The following is a 14,192-nucleotide window of genomic DNA, read 5'->3' as shown; positions in this document are numbered from 1 at the left end:
CAGTTTTGTCAGCCAAGGAGGAGAATGCACATGCCTGATTTAGGTGCCTAAATTAACACTCTCTTCTACATGATCCCTGGATAAGCAATGGAAAGTTTCCTCCAGAGACATTGTTAATGCAAGGCACTGAACCAGGATTCTAGAGTTAGGTGTACAAATTACTCCCAAGATCAAATGTGTTCACCATGCCTCCATGGGGCAAGTGTGTCCAGCGTTTAAACTGCACCTCAAATATGTAGTCATGAGATGACTGTGAAATGTAACCAACCTTTAGAACCAAAGCAGCTAAGACAACACAAAATAAGAAGTTGGACAACAAATAATAAAAACAAGAAGTTACAAAGCAGATGGAAAAGACCTCTTTCTGGTCAAGTCATCATCAGAAACACAAAACGTTGATGCCACATGAACACCTAATTATCGACAAACAACATTACAGCAGTTCATTGTGAGTAAAAACTACGTATTGTGGTACCTTTATAGTATTTTACTACTTCCCGAAAGAGGAGATATCCCAAATACACTCCATATCAACTAAGTACCAATTCACAATATGGTATTAAAAATATTATTTGGCCTAATTCAAGCTATGCAGCCACTAGGTATATTTCTGGCCCCCGTGGACCATTCCTCCCAGTCTGGCCAAAAGGTTTTCCAATACAGAGTTTTTTCTCCCTGAGTAGCATCGGTGCATGTGTCTATATTAAGACTGAGGTATGTGATTATATATGAACACATATACCAAGGGAAAGGTTGCTTAACAAGTCAATAAAAAAAAAATCAAAACAAAATAAGATAAAATAAGTAAGTAAACTCTGCCCTTTTAGTGATTACGCCAGCTGAAACCAGAACATAAGTATTCTAACCTAGGGTAAAATTCCTTTCCCCTCAAAGGCATAGGTAGGGGATTTAAACACAAAGAATGGGAGATAGCATATAAATCTACAAAGGAAAGGAGTATGTGCAAGAGTATTAGGTGATATCACAAAAAAAGTTTTAATGACAGGAAAGTGAGATCAGAAGGGCAAAAAAACCGTGAAGAAAATGGTTACTGGGAAGAAGAAAATTGGAAGAGGAAAGGTAACAGGGATAATGACGGTTCTGGAATAGAACTTTAAGAAGAAACAAAAAGGATATGGAAAGGATCCCAATCAGGACACAGTCAGCTTGCAGTGGCAAAGTTACTAGGAAACAACTGAGCTGGTTATTTGAAACAACAAAAAATGCAGGACTACTCATCTGGATAGAGACAACAAATAGACAAACAGAAGATTACAGGGGGCACATCCTCCAGTAAGGCCACAACAGTAGGTGGCAACAAGGATATGTAGAGAAGCTGACAAAGACGAACTGTGGCAAACATCCCCCAGCCACGATGATACTGGGGGCACTAGGCAATGTGTCTAAGTACAATCAAAAAGCTTCTAGACAGACCTGAGTTCACTAGGGCTATGGAGATTTCTGGGATACAAGAGGGTGAAAGGAAGCAGCACATAAAAGGACAGGGAGGACAGAGAATAGGTGAACACCCCAAAACAGCGCCCAGTGAGGTTACGGACAAAAGCTCACAGAGAAAAAAGAGGGCAGAGGCGTGGGACGAGCAGGGCCTGGGATGGGCAGTCGCGGGGCCAAGGGGAGCACAGCGAGGGCTGCGGGAGGACGGGCCCGAGGTCTGAGAGCCGCCGGGGCGGGACGGGAAGCCACAGAGGCGCCCTGGCCATGCGGGGGCCGCGGTCACGGGGGAAGGCCGGGGAAGGACGGAGGGAGGGAAGGAGCGAGCAGCTCCCCGGCGGCCGGGCAGATCCTGCGGGGCCGGGGCAGCCAGCGGGGCGCTCCCGCACCCCGACGAGGGCGATGCGTTCTGAGTGCGCAGTTCGCGGCCTCCCCGTTCCGGCCCAGCCCGCGGCTCCGGGGTCGGATCCACAAGCGGGCCGGGCAGCCACCACCGCCGCCCCCGCGCTCCGGAGTCGGGAGCGCGCCCGGGAGAAGAAAGGCAGGCGGACGGGCCGGGCCCGACCGCCCCTTCCCCCGTTCCCCGCGGCGTGACTCAGTGCCGGGCCCCGCGCCGCCGCCTGCGCGTTCTGCCGGGCCAGGCCACGCTGGGCCAGGCCTCGCTGCGACACAACGCCGCGGCCTCCCCGCACTCACCAGCATCGCGCGTCCCGCAGAGTCAGGGCCACATCCGCCCGCCCCTTCCGCCTCCGCCGGGCCCGGATCCGCCGCCGCCGCCTCCCCCCGGCGCGGCCCGGGGATCGCGGAGGCACCGCCCCTCGCAGCCGCCCCGCCCCGGCTCACGGCGGGCGGGGGAAGCGGGGCTACGGCTGCCCGCGCCGGCAGGGCCCGGTGGGGCCGGGGCTCGGCCTCGGCCTCTGGCGGAGCCTGCCCGCCCGCATCAGCTGCTCGGCGGGGGAGGCCGCCCGCCATCTCCTTGGCTGCCAGGCCCTGCCCTGCCCTGCCCTGCCCTGCCCTGCCCGAGGGGTCATTGCTCCGACCCCTCCCCAAGTTTGCCCAGTGCCTGAAGAGCTGAAGGATGAACCGAAAGACTTGGGAGTGATGATTGGTGAAAAACTCAACATGATCCGGAAAGTGTGAGCTCGCAGGCCAGAAAGCCAATCGAACTTGGGCGCATCTAAAGCAGCATTGGGGCCAGCAGGGCGAGGGAGGTAATTCTGCCCCTCTGTTCTTCTCTGGTGAGACCCCAGCTGGAGTGCTGTGTACAGTTCTGGTGTCTCCAACATAAGAAGGACATGGAGCTGTTGGAGCAAGTCAAAAGGAGGCCACGAAGTTGATAAAAGGACTGGAGCACCTCCGCCATGAGCACAGGCTGAGAAAGCTGGGGCTGTTCAGCCTGGAGAAGAGAAGGTTGTATGGAGACCTCATCATCCTTCCAGTATCTGAAGAATCCTAGAGGGAAGCTGGAGAGAGGCTCTTTGACAGGAACTGTAGTGATAAGGCACAGAGTAATGGGTACAAATTCAACAAAGGGAATTTTAAGTTAGATATATGGAAGAAGTTCTTTACTGTGAGAATGGTGAGATGCTGGAACAAGGGAATAAGTTGTCCAGGGAGGTTGTGTATGCCCTAGGCCTGGCAGTGTTCAAGGCCAGGTCGGATAAGGCCTTGAGCAACCTGGTTTAGTGGGAGGAGTCCCTGAACATGGCAGAGGATGTTGGGACTAGATGATCTTTAAGATCCATTCCAAACCCTTATTATTCCATGATTTAATGTGTTTCAGGATGACATCAGTAGACATGATAAGACTTTTCTCCATCCATAGCTAAGCAGCTGCTTCTGTATTTATGAGAAACATGGGTTGTCCTGGACACAGTGAATGGCACCACACCAAGTCTGGGAGCCCAAGTGGATGGTACAGCTGTGTTAACAGGGTGTCTTTGTCAAGCAAGCGTTAAACCAAACTGTGAAGCTTCTCTGAGTTATTCATATCAGGATTCATTGCCTCTAAGTGCATGAGCATTGCCTTGAAAACTTTGATTAAAGTGTGGCTTTTGTAAGAACATAGACATCTTTCTGTAATTGTGAGTTTCAGAGTAGTAACAAGACAACTTGGAAACAACATTGAGAGAAGAAGAGGGTAGAAATTGAAAGAAAGGAAGTTACATTGTTGAGCTGTGAGCTGCTTGGAAGATGTGTGAAGGTATTTGATCTGACTTATTGAGGGATAGTGAGTTACGTGAACCTATTTGCAGTCTGCAAACAAATTTAAGCAAAACTATCTACTCTAGATAACTTTAATGTATGATGATAAAACATGAACCTCCTATCAAATTTGCATCACTTATATGTGGATTGAAAGTGGGGCAGTCATTTTTTCTTTCTGAGAGTATGAAATTGATGATACAAAATCATACCAAAATTAGGACAGGTTTCAGAAGAGTAGTATTTTGGAGTCAGTTCTTATTTATTCCTGAAGACTGGAATTATATTGCTGGAGCAGTGTTGTGAAGGAAAAGAACAAGATTTGTAAAAGATGTCATAAAAAGTTCTTATCCTTTACACTTGTATCAAGAGTTAAACCCATGAAATTCAGTACCTTCATGGGAAAGGAAAGAGAAATGGGGAAGCAATAGGAAGAAAGAGAAGATTTCTTTTCTTTGCGAAATGCGTCACTTGCATTCTGGTTCTACCAGCTGTTCACCTTTTCTGAAAATTGTCCTTCTCAAAGCTAATGGTCCTTAGTCATGTTAGTGCTGTAGAAATTATTTCCCTGTATAATAATGCCTTCCCATGGCCCAGCCTATTGAAGTGGACACAAGCAAAGTCAGTGAAAAAGGTCTTCCAATGAAACAGTGCTGACTAAGGATCACTGCCTGAGGAACTGGTTTAATATGTAGCAGGAACACTGTCTTAGTCAGCTGGGTGGCATCACAGCACTAATATTAATTTTGCCTATGTAGATATACTTTGCAAATTCCATTCCTAGGCATGACTAAATTTCTGGTTTGTTGACATACATGAGTTGTAGTAGAAGAGAGTTTGCCTGGCTCAGCATCAGCATTGCTAGTTCTGCATGGTGTGTTAAAGACTGGGACATTGAGGACAAACAACATAGTCTGTGGGGGAGAGAAACCAAATCCAAAGGAGGATTTGATCATGAAATATAAAGACTGATTTTTCAGTCTTGGAAAGTTCAGCTTTGGTGCTGTATTTTATAGCAGTTGTCTTTGCAAGAGGTAAAGTCAGCATTGATTTAAAGCCTGAAACAAGGGGACAATAGAGCTATAGATAGCAAGGAAAGAAAATTACAGGAAGAGAACGAACTAAGGGGAGTAGGAAGGCCTGAATTGGCACCATCTTGCACTAAACCATTATTTTTTTAGATTTTTGTGATTAACTGCAGTAAAAGCCTGAGACCTGACAGTTTGGAATGTTGAAATTTGTTTTTCCCCAGAGCTGCATTATGATTTGTGTTCTCTTTATAGAGACAAGGCACAGTTCTCTGACTTTATTCACAATAGTGGCAGCTGAGTTGACACTCTTAAAAGGTAGGCCATAAAAAAAGCCTCACTGGACAATTTGGACATGGTGCATAACATGGCTCCATACATCCATTGAAAGAATTCCAACAGCAGGGTAAGTGGTCACGGAGAGAAAAGGGAATTGAATACCAAAATACCTATTACCAAATTATTCATATCAGGATGGTTAATGCATTTTAGATTGTCCAATGGATTTTATGTATTTTGCATGAAAGGAAAGAAACTTCCACTAGAGACTGAGGCAGCCAGAATTCCAAAGACAGACTTCATGAGAGAAATCCACTCTTTTTTACTAAAATGAATTTGCGGTGCTGCTGAGAGGGGCCTGTTGCAGGTCTCACACTTGTTGCATCGGCATGATGATGAATCAGCATACACTAAGCAAGAAAATTATCATGACAATGTTTGCTGTCACTTTAAGTAGGTAGCTCCCTCAGCAAAGAAGAAAAGCCTGAGTCATTCAAAGACACAGAGTTGCAGCGGCTCCTAGTTTATTACTACTGACAAGAGTCTGGGCTGATTTGGAGGGATACTTTCCCTGCTAGTTACATGCTTATGCAGTGATGGTCTGAAAACTGTAATTATATCACCCCCTCCATACAGCCAGGAGAAAAGGCTTGGTATAGGCAAAGTAGATGACAACCAGATTTGGTAAAAATTGCATGGCTGTGTTGAACATCTCTTGCTTTTTCTGACAGATCTGTTTTTCTCAGTGTTTTGGTCAAGAATGTTTGCCTAAGCACCTAAGTGGTGGTTCCCCATTTAAATGCTTTATTCCTGCTTTGGAGCTGAGCACAGTTTGTTTCCTACCTCTGAGAGCCTCTGTTTTTGAGTTAGTGAGAGGCTGCAGGCATGTTTTTCCTCTTACTGCTTCTTCTTGGGTTGCAAGGTAAGATACAGGAAATAAAAATCAACATGTTTGGGAGAGGGATATATGATTGTGCACAATATGTGAGCATACTACCAATTTTTTCAGATTTTTTGTTGAGTAGAAAATTTGAGTTCCAGGGTTTTCCGTGATTGCTTGTAAATCAGTCCTGGGCTTGGTCTGTCATGCACGTTTATATAAAGTTCTGAGAAGAGATATCTTCTGTGCTTCCAAATTCAAAGGTGCCCAAAACAATCTGTGAATGGCAGATGATACTCTTTGCTCTGCTGCTTCTTGTGCCATGAACCTTTCCAGGAAGGTGAAAAACATTTTGCAGAGATCAAATTGCTCTTCAGAAAGACCAGTCTCTGGATGTGTGAGACAGGCAGTGCCAAGCTTCTATATTGAATAAAAAGGCAGCCTAGGAATGCTCACAAACATGGTAACCTTTGGTTAATCTGCTCCTTTTATAAGCAAAAGCCAATCTTAATTGTCAAACACACTGGCTGTATCACCAGCAGGAGTGATACAATGTGTATACAAACGTCTGTATAGAGGGCACAGGACAGCAGCTCTCCTCAAGCCTTCGGTTTTTTTCTCTTCTCTGAGAGGTTTTCTGTTTTTTTAAATTTTTTTAGAGGTTTGCAGCAGTCTGAATTCCAGCATTAGAGCAGAGAAGATGAACAGAGAAAAGCTGAGTGAGAAGGGAGCTACAACCATATTTTGCTCCATGAGCACTTTGGCCTAATCACTTCTACCAGTTCTGACCTCAAATTGGGATGTGGAGATATTACGCAGAATAGGATCACAAGAAGTGATGCATCATTGCCTATCCAGAGCAAAGACAATTAATGTCACTTTGGGTAGAAGATGAGCAAATATTCACCTTGTTCTGAACTTTAGGATATTTAAATTCCAAACTGGAGAGTATTTGTTCATGCATCTAAAGGCACACGTACTCTGGGAATTCATAATAGAAAGAAGATGGTGGTAGTTTTTTTGGTTGGTTGGTTGGGTTTTTGTTGTTGTTTTGTTTTGTTGTTTTTCTTTGCAATAATTTCTAGACCAAAATATTTCAATCAAAAATCTGCTCATGCCTTAGCTATCTACAAGTAATGCACTGATCCACCACCTTTTCTTTTTCCCTCCTGTCCTTAATGGGGCTGAAGGTTTCTCTTGGGCCTGAGATCCAAGACTTGGCATTGGTTTAACTCCTTAGAGCTCTCTCTTTCTAGGGGTTTTTACTGAAAGACAACCTTGGCTATGCTTCTCTTTTTACTTTTTAAAATTTTGAGTAGCAGCTAATCTGCTCATCTTTAGTAAAGCTAGTAACACTAGTATTCCTTCTTTTTGTTTTTTGTTGTTATTTGGTATTTTGTGATGAACAGGCTGCTGTTCACAGACACAGTATGTGTAACAAAGGAAATTGATGTTTTGTATGAACATTTTTCATAGAGGAACGCTGCTGTCTGGGCTTGTTTCTTACTGTATTTTTACCTGAGGGAGGGATAACAAGGAAGAGCAGTGTCACAGGAGCAAGCCACAACTCAGCTTTTCACACTCAGCAGATTCAAAACAAGAGTTTATCCTTACTGCATTCTTCCTCAGGCTGAAACTTGAGACCTTCCAAGGCTCATTTTCCTTGGTTTGAGCTCACTGAGATGCTTCACAGAGCACATTCTCTTGTAGAGTAATTAGATTCTCTCTGATCAGCATTGAGTCTAGCCTCTGTAACCATAATTCCTAAAAGCAGAAAGGTCTAGTAAGGAGCATGGCAGGAGATTTATTTGTAGTGTATTTAAATACTGCCAAGCTTCTGATTTTTCCTTCAGTGCCATGATACTTCAGAGTTTATGTGCTTAAACCTTATGGTTTAGGTCTTGTAAAGTTTTTAGTAAGAAAATAGGTGGAGGAAATTTTTATATGCTAACTTTTCACTAGCTTGACAGGTAAAGCTTGTGAATTGTAATATATTAAATATTTGGGTACAAATGGCAAGAGGGAAATTTAAGTCATCACCCTCTACTGTGAGGGTGATGAGGCACTGGAACAGGTTGCCCAGGGAGGTTGTGTATGTCTCAACCCTGGCAGTGTTCAAGGCCAGTTGGATAAGGCCTGGTGCAACCTAGTCTAGTGGGAGGTGTCCCTGTCCATGGTAATGGGGTTGGAACTAGATGGCCTTGAAGGTCCCTTCCAACCCCTTAATATTCTGATTCTGAAACAATCCCAAAGAGAATGCTTTGTAGTAAGTTAATGTGTTATCTGTGCATGTCAGTGCGTGGCATCAATGAAAGATGAATGTTGGCAGGAATGGTAAGAAGACAGGTGGTTTGTGTCATCAGGAAATCAGATGATACCTGAAAAGCTGTCTGAAATGTAGCCTCTGCCTCTGCAAGTCCCTGCTTTTGATATCTGTGGTGTGAATCTGTGGGTACCTATGAAAGTGACAGGAGTTCCAGCACCTCCCGGCGATCTACAGGCTTTGAAGATTGCTCTTTCCATGAAAAGACCCTTGGTGTGGGACTGACAGTGAGGTTCATGAACAGAGATGTCAGCCAGTGCCAGAGGACACCGGTCCTTCACCTGGCACAGCAAAACTCACAGCTGCCCTTTATTGAACATGCAATGTCTCTAACACAGAGATTTCAATCCTTTGCCTCTTTCCCCCATGGCCTGATACTTCTCCCAGCTAGGGAGGTCACTGTTTCTTGAGCCTTTACTTCTAGGATTGACCCTTCCCTTGTGATACCAATTCAGGACACCTCATGAATTTGAAACAAATTGCTCCTTAATGGGTTCTGTTTCCTGCCTTTGCTTATGAACAGCTGTTGCAAGAGCACTGCTGCTGCAGCTTCCTCTAGCCTTTCTGGATGCACCTCTGCTGTTTCTATCTGGTGTCCTCAGCTCAGGCCCTCCATTGCACTTACCAGTGCTGTTGGAATGTGAGGTTTGTTTGCACTAACTCAGGAGCTCACTGGAGGTTTAGATACAGGCATAGGTATAGTGTGTGCTTGTGCGCCTGCATCTTTTCTTCCTGGTTGTTTCTAAGAAATTGTTATGCTTGTTTTGTACCAGGAGTGGGCAGAGGCAGTAGCATTTTCTCCTGCTGTTTTCAATGTGAATAATGGTGTTTTGCCTAGAAGAACAGTTTGTTCAGACAGACACAAGCATTTCCTCATTTCAGATAGGAATCCATCCATCTTTAGTAGCTTGCATCAACATCTCCAATGACAGACTGAGTGGCTTTCCCTTTTCCCCGTAAGCCACTCAAGAAATAAGCCTTATGGGGGAGAGACCAATATTCCTTTTGCATTCCAAGGGTGTGAACAAACTTGCTGGAGTGATATGTTCTCAAAGTCTCAATCTCTGCCCTCTGTACAGTACCCTTTCCTTCAGTGATGTTTAGCTGAGATGTTTTAAACTGATCTACACAACTGAGTTGGTTATTTAATTTCCCTGAGTGTTGCAGGGAAACCTGTTCAGTTCATGGCTTAAAGCAAATTGGAATCCAAGTGCTTTACTGATCTGTCAACAACATGAAATTAAGCAGCAATCAGTGAAGTGTTGCATTTGAGATCAGCAGTAGTAATACAACAGGTAAACTCCCAAACTAGACATATGTTAATGAGCACCAGAAGATTTCTAAAACCCCTCTGTAACAAAAGCAGAAGAGATTTCTGAAGTGCTCCAAGCCTTTCCATGGGAAAGATGTGGATTGTATAAAACCCTGGTGAGAACTCATTTATACCCATGGTATAAATTCCTTTCTTTATGTAGTCTGGATGTCCAGATGAGTTTACAGGGATGCCTGCAGCTGTGCACAGTGAGTGGCCTCCAAGTGCAGGGACAGCCTCCTGGGCACAGTGACTTGGTCTCTAGACATTAAAGGTCCAGTAATGTCAAAACCTTGAATTAATTTGCTATACTGAGGTAGTATAATCACTAAATGTCCAAAAATAGTTTGTGTGATTCTTGTCTAGATCAGATAGATTTTAGTGATTTGCCTGACGAGAGCTGTCAAAATGTCTTAATGTTCCTATCTCAGAAGTCTGAGGAAAACCTAATGAATCTTTGTAGCTTGAAGACCTATTCTGTAGGCTAATAGCAACTACCTTGATACCATTACAAGAAAAAAGTGGTAGACTTATACTCAGTACAGCAAATAATCAGTTTTACCCAAATTCTCTTGTGTTTTTTCAGAGTGAAGAACACAAAATCCAGACAGTAAGAGAGGATGTGCATTTTTTTTCTTAAAAAGGTAATTTACAAGTCAATTGTGAAGGAATTAAAATAGCTGTTGTAAAATAAACCAAGTACATTGTGTTGTTTATGACTGATGCTCTTAGTTATTTGTCATTATGTTTGCTTCTAAAATTCAACAATGTACAGTGGATTTTGTGCATATCATTGCAAAATTAGCCCACTTTGCTGGATAATAGTCTTATCTCTTTGCTAAACAAAAGACTACATAAAATGAATAATAGTAGTATTAGTATGTGAAAAACCTAGTGCTCCAAAAAGCCATTATGAGTACACTTGAACAATAATTGCAGGCAACAATGCTTCCACTCCTTGAAATTTATCATAGAAATTGTAATTGCACTAAACTTGATTAAAATCTGGGACAGTTTAGAATGCCATCTACTTAGAGACATTACCAAAACACGTCTACCCCCGTTAGAAATAAACCCACAAAAATAGCTCCAAAAAGCTGAAAATATGCTCCTTTTTCTCTATTTTGATATTTTTGTTTCTGGAAGCATGGTTTTCCCACATAATAATAATAATGATGATTATTATTATGAGTACACGGATCTGTATGAGCCTCATGGTCTTCAGTTATACAATATAGCAAGACAGCAAAACAAAATGTTTTGTTGAGAGCTACATGTAATGTTTGGGCCCAGATGCCACATCCAGAGAAAGTGTTATGCCACTACACACACCCCTCGGCACTATGCAGATCAGTTTTTAACTCCCCTTAGCTTTATTTTTTCTGCTGAAGTCACAAAATAGCATAAATGCTGACCTTTTAACACAATCTTGGCTATATGCTTGGGAAGGATTACTTATCTTAAAATCATGGCAATTTTGTTACATCAGAGTATGAGACTGATAGGCAAAAAAGTATGCTAGCCTCACCTCTGCACCAGTTAAGGCTATCAGTCAAGATCATGCTATGTCTGTAAGGAAAATAATGGTAAATAATACAAGTGATTCCCAAGGCAACTAATCCCTAGGGGACAACATATGAAAACATTTGGAAATAATTCTAATGACATCAAAGTCAGTAAAGCTTGCAGGTGCTTTGTACAACCTCACAGTACACACTGTGAATGATCAATTCACAAGCTGTAGAGTTGTAGGCTGAATACAGACTAACTGCTGGACTGCAGTAATTTTTCCTCTGTTCTTACCAGTAAATATAATACTGATTGTTCCTTTTGTTTGTATGCTGTGTAAGATGACTTGATAAATCTGGGACTAATACCAAGATGCTCTAGACAACATATGCTGGGCTTGCTGCTCAGGGTTTTGGCTTTTTTGAAATGTGCCATGTTCAAGAAATATGTCCAACATTGTCTAAACTGGACTATTTACCATGCTTTAGAACATGTAGGTGAATAAAATGTTAAGAGTGACTTAGTTTTCCATGTGAATAATTTTGGTTTTGCCAGATACTTAACATCAATGTCGTTGGTCAGTGTCTGATAGTAAGTGATGCATCACTGCAGCCAAGCTCCAACACAAAGATTGTGTACTCAAGCAGGGCAGCTGGTGTAAAAATGCTTGAGATGCTAAATATTATTCTTCTTTGACACAAATGTGAGCAACTTTCCATGTCGTTTGAAACATCTGAATAATGTTGCTTGATATTGGAAATGCAACTGAGATTTATTTCAGATGTGGAAGACTACCTTTGCCAATAGATTCATCCTATTACGGAAATTTCTGGGAAAGCTATTACTGTCCATATGAAGGAAGTACACACAGAGAGATTCTTTCTACATTCTTGCACCTTATTTTACTGAAGTATAGTTAGTTATTGATCTGGTTTTTGAAATATTCGGAAATTAGCACTTAGGAGAACTATTAGTTAATATTTGTTAAACTGATCTCTAGTGAGCAAAAAATTTTCAATTGCTCATTTACTCAATCCTTATCACTAAAGCCTCCATTACTTTACAACTGTGATCTGTTCTCAGTTTACTTCTGATTAAACAACCAGTATAATTATCCTAATTTCTAATAAAGTGATTCATATATCAGTTTTTAATATTTTTTTCAAAGCAATACTGATCTCCCTTATAAAGATCACATAAAGTCAAGCTTTTCCTATTTTGTAATGATCTCTCAATTTTTATGGATTTAAGGAGCTCTATGAAGCTATTATTACAGTCATATATTAGCCTCATTACTTCTTGTTAAGACTTTGAGAATTTACTTAAAGGTAGGAGTTACCGAGCTCTACAGATCTTCCCCTATTAAGTTTGGTCAGTCATTTTAACAAAGCACTACTTAGAGACACTCGGGTCCTGGCTACTTCCCATTGCTGAGGCTGGTTAGAAGGCTTGTGTGATCTTCTTCAAGGACATATGGTGGCTGTTGGTTTTGTTTGCTGTCCCTGACATTTCTACCCTCCAAAATTCCAGGAATCAAAAATCAGTCTCATTAAATTCAAGCTAAATAAAAACTGTGAATGCAGCAATGGGAGGAGATGATGGGTAGGTGCTGAACTCTGGCTCCAGCACAAAGCAGTCACTGTGTGCCATTAGGCAATGAGTGATCTGCATGTGCATGGGGGTGTGTGGTGAAGAAATGGGACTCCCACCCTCTCTGTTGCTCCCATATGGTGGTTATTAGGATATTTTCATCAAAGAAATCATTAATTGACCAGTGTTGCTCTATTGGAAGTCAGTGGTGCCTAGAATGGTTGCTATCTGTGCTTCCAAAGATAGTGGATTGGTTGAGGGGAAGGAGGAGGAAAGGGATCTTTCAATAATGGTATCTTAACAGGCAGAGTTTCTATTTCAATATAGCTGGAGGGCTTTGAAATGCCTCACTTTTAAGATGGAAGTATATTATATAGCATAGAACAACTCTTCAGAGCTGGGTTAAGTATAGTGTCACATATTTGTGCAGCCAAATTGCATGTAAATTGACTTATAGAGGTGCTGAGGAAATTTAAGTTTCTATGCCTGCTGTTGGTATTCAGCAATGAAGGCGCTTTATTAAAGTGTCTAATATCAATTATGGTTCCAAGTTTGAAAATGTGATCCTTTATAAAAAAGGAAACTTATCCTTTAAAAAAAAAAAGAATATATATCCTTTCCTTTATAAAGGAAACTGATCCTTTATAAAAAACAGAAACTTAACAAGATTATTCTTCCATGACTTTATGAGCATAGTCCTCGGTTGTAGTGTGTTCCATATAACTATTGTGCATTTTCAGCTGAGAATCACTAGTGGAAAGTGAAAAATTCTATGAAGCAAGTTTTTAGAGCAGCTCATGGTGGATTAAAAAGACTTGATTTCTCTTAGGGGTGTGTGCCAGAGACGAACTGATCAATGGAGGGGTTGAATGCATATTGCTAGTTGCAGGTGCAGTTTGAATTTCTGCAGTATGAGTATAAAATACCGGAAGTATTTACAGAAATATTGCCTAACAGAAAGCAATCTGCTGCTCCGATTGAAGCCATCAACTTACCAGAATAAACCAACAGCAGGAACACCACAGCAACTAAAAAAATGTGTTAACATTGCTGTTTAAGGATCCTGACAAGAGAGAATCTAAGAATCTTTCAATGATAATTTTGTGCAATTCTCTTCAAAGTGCATCCATGTTGTAGGGAGGCACTATTTTTATGAGAAACTGTAAGAGGCACTGAAATTCTTAGATCCTGTTTTTTACATCTAAAGATGAAGGCAAATACACAGGGAGATTTCCCGAAGCACATAGGTTCCAAGCCCCTCATGCATTAAAGAGAAGTTAGGCTTGGACATGGTGTTAAAAATACTACCTGAATTGTGATTTGCAAGTTGAAATAGATAAATTCATTTTCAAAGGCTTGCAGGAACTGATTTCCTCCCTCTCATTTGTTTCTTTGCTAGGTCTACAGAATTTACTCAGAAAAAGAAATAGAGAAACCTTCAGTACCGAAAGCATTTGAAAAAATATGTAAGTCAGAGGAAAAATGTATTGCAACCATTGGCAAGTGATGTACTAGTAGATGGAAGCAGCACAGAAAATGGGACATATTGAAGTAACACAGAGCTTTCCCTTTGCCTGAACCGTAACATGCTCCCAGCTGGAGAGATGGGCAGGG

At 42.1% G+C, this 14,192-nt stretch overlaps 1 protein-coding gene across 1 annotated transcript in view; it reads right to left on the bottom strand.

Annotated features, from left to right (window-relative positions):
* CUL1 (cullin 1) overlaps positions 1 to 2,227 on the bottom strand; it is a 53,361-nt gene extending 51,134 nt beyond the window's left edge. Inside the window, exon 1 of the mRNA XM_056483138.1 lies at positions 2,149 to 2,227. The gene's annotated coding sequence lies outside the window, so the exon portion shown is untranslated. The remainder of the gene's footprint in view (positions 1 to 2,148) is intronic.
* Positions 2,228 to 14,192: the final 11,965 nt, after the last annotated feature.

Source organism: Oenanthe melanoleuca, chromosome 2 (assembly GCF_029582105.1).
Source record: "Oenanthe melanoleuca isolate GR-GAL-2019-014 chromosome 2, OMel1.0, whole genome shotgun sequence".
Taxonomy (NCBI): domain Eukaryota; kingdom Metazoa; phylum Chordata; class Aves; order Passeriformes; family Muscicapidae; genus Oenanthe; species Oenanthe melanoleuca.
This window is presented reverse-complemented; position numbering and strand designations above follow the sequence as displayed.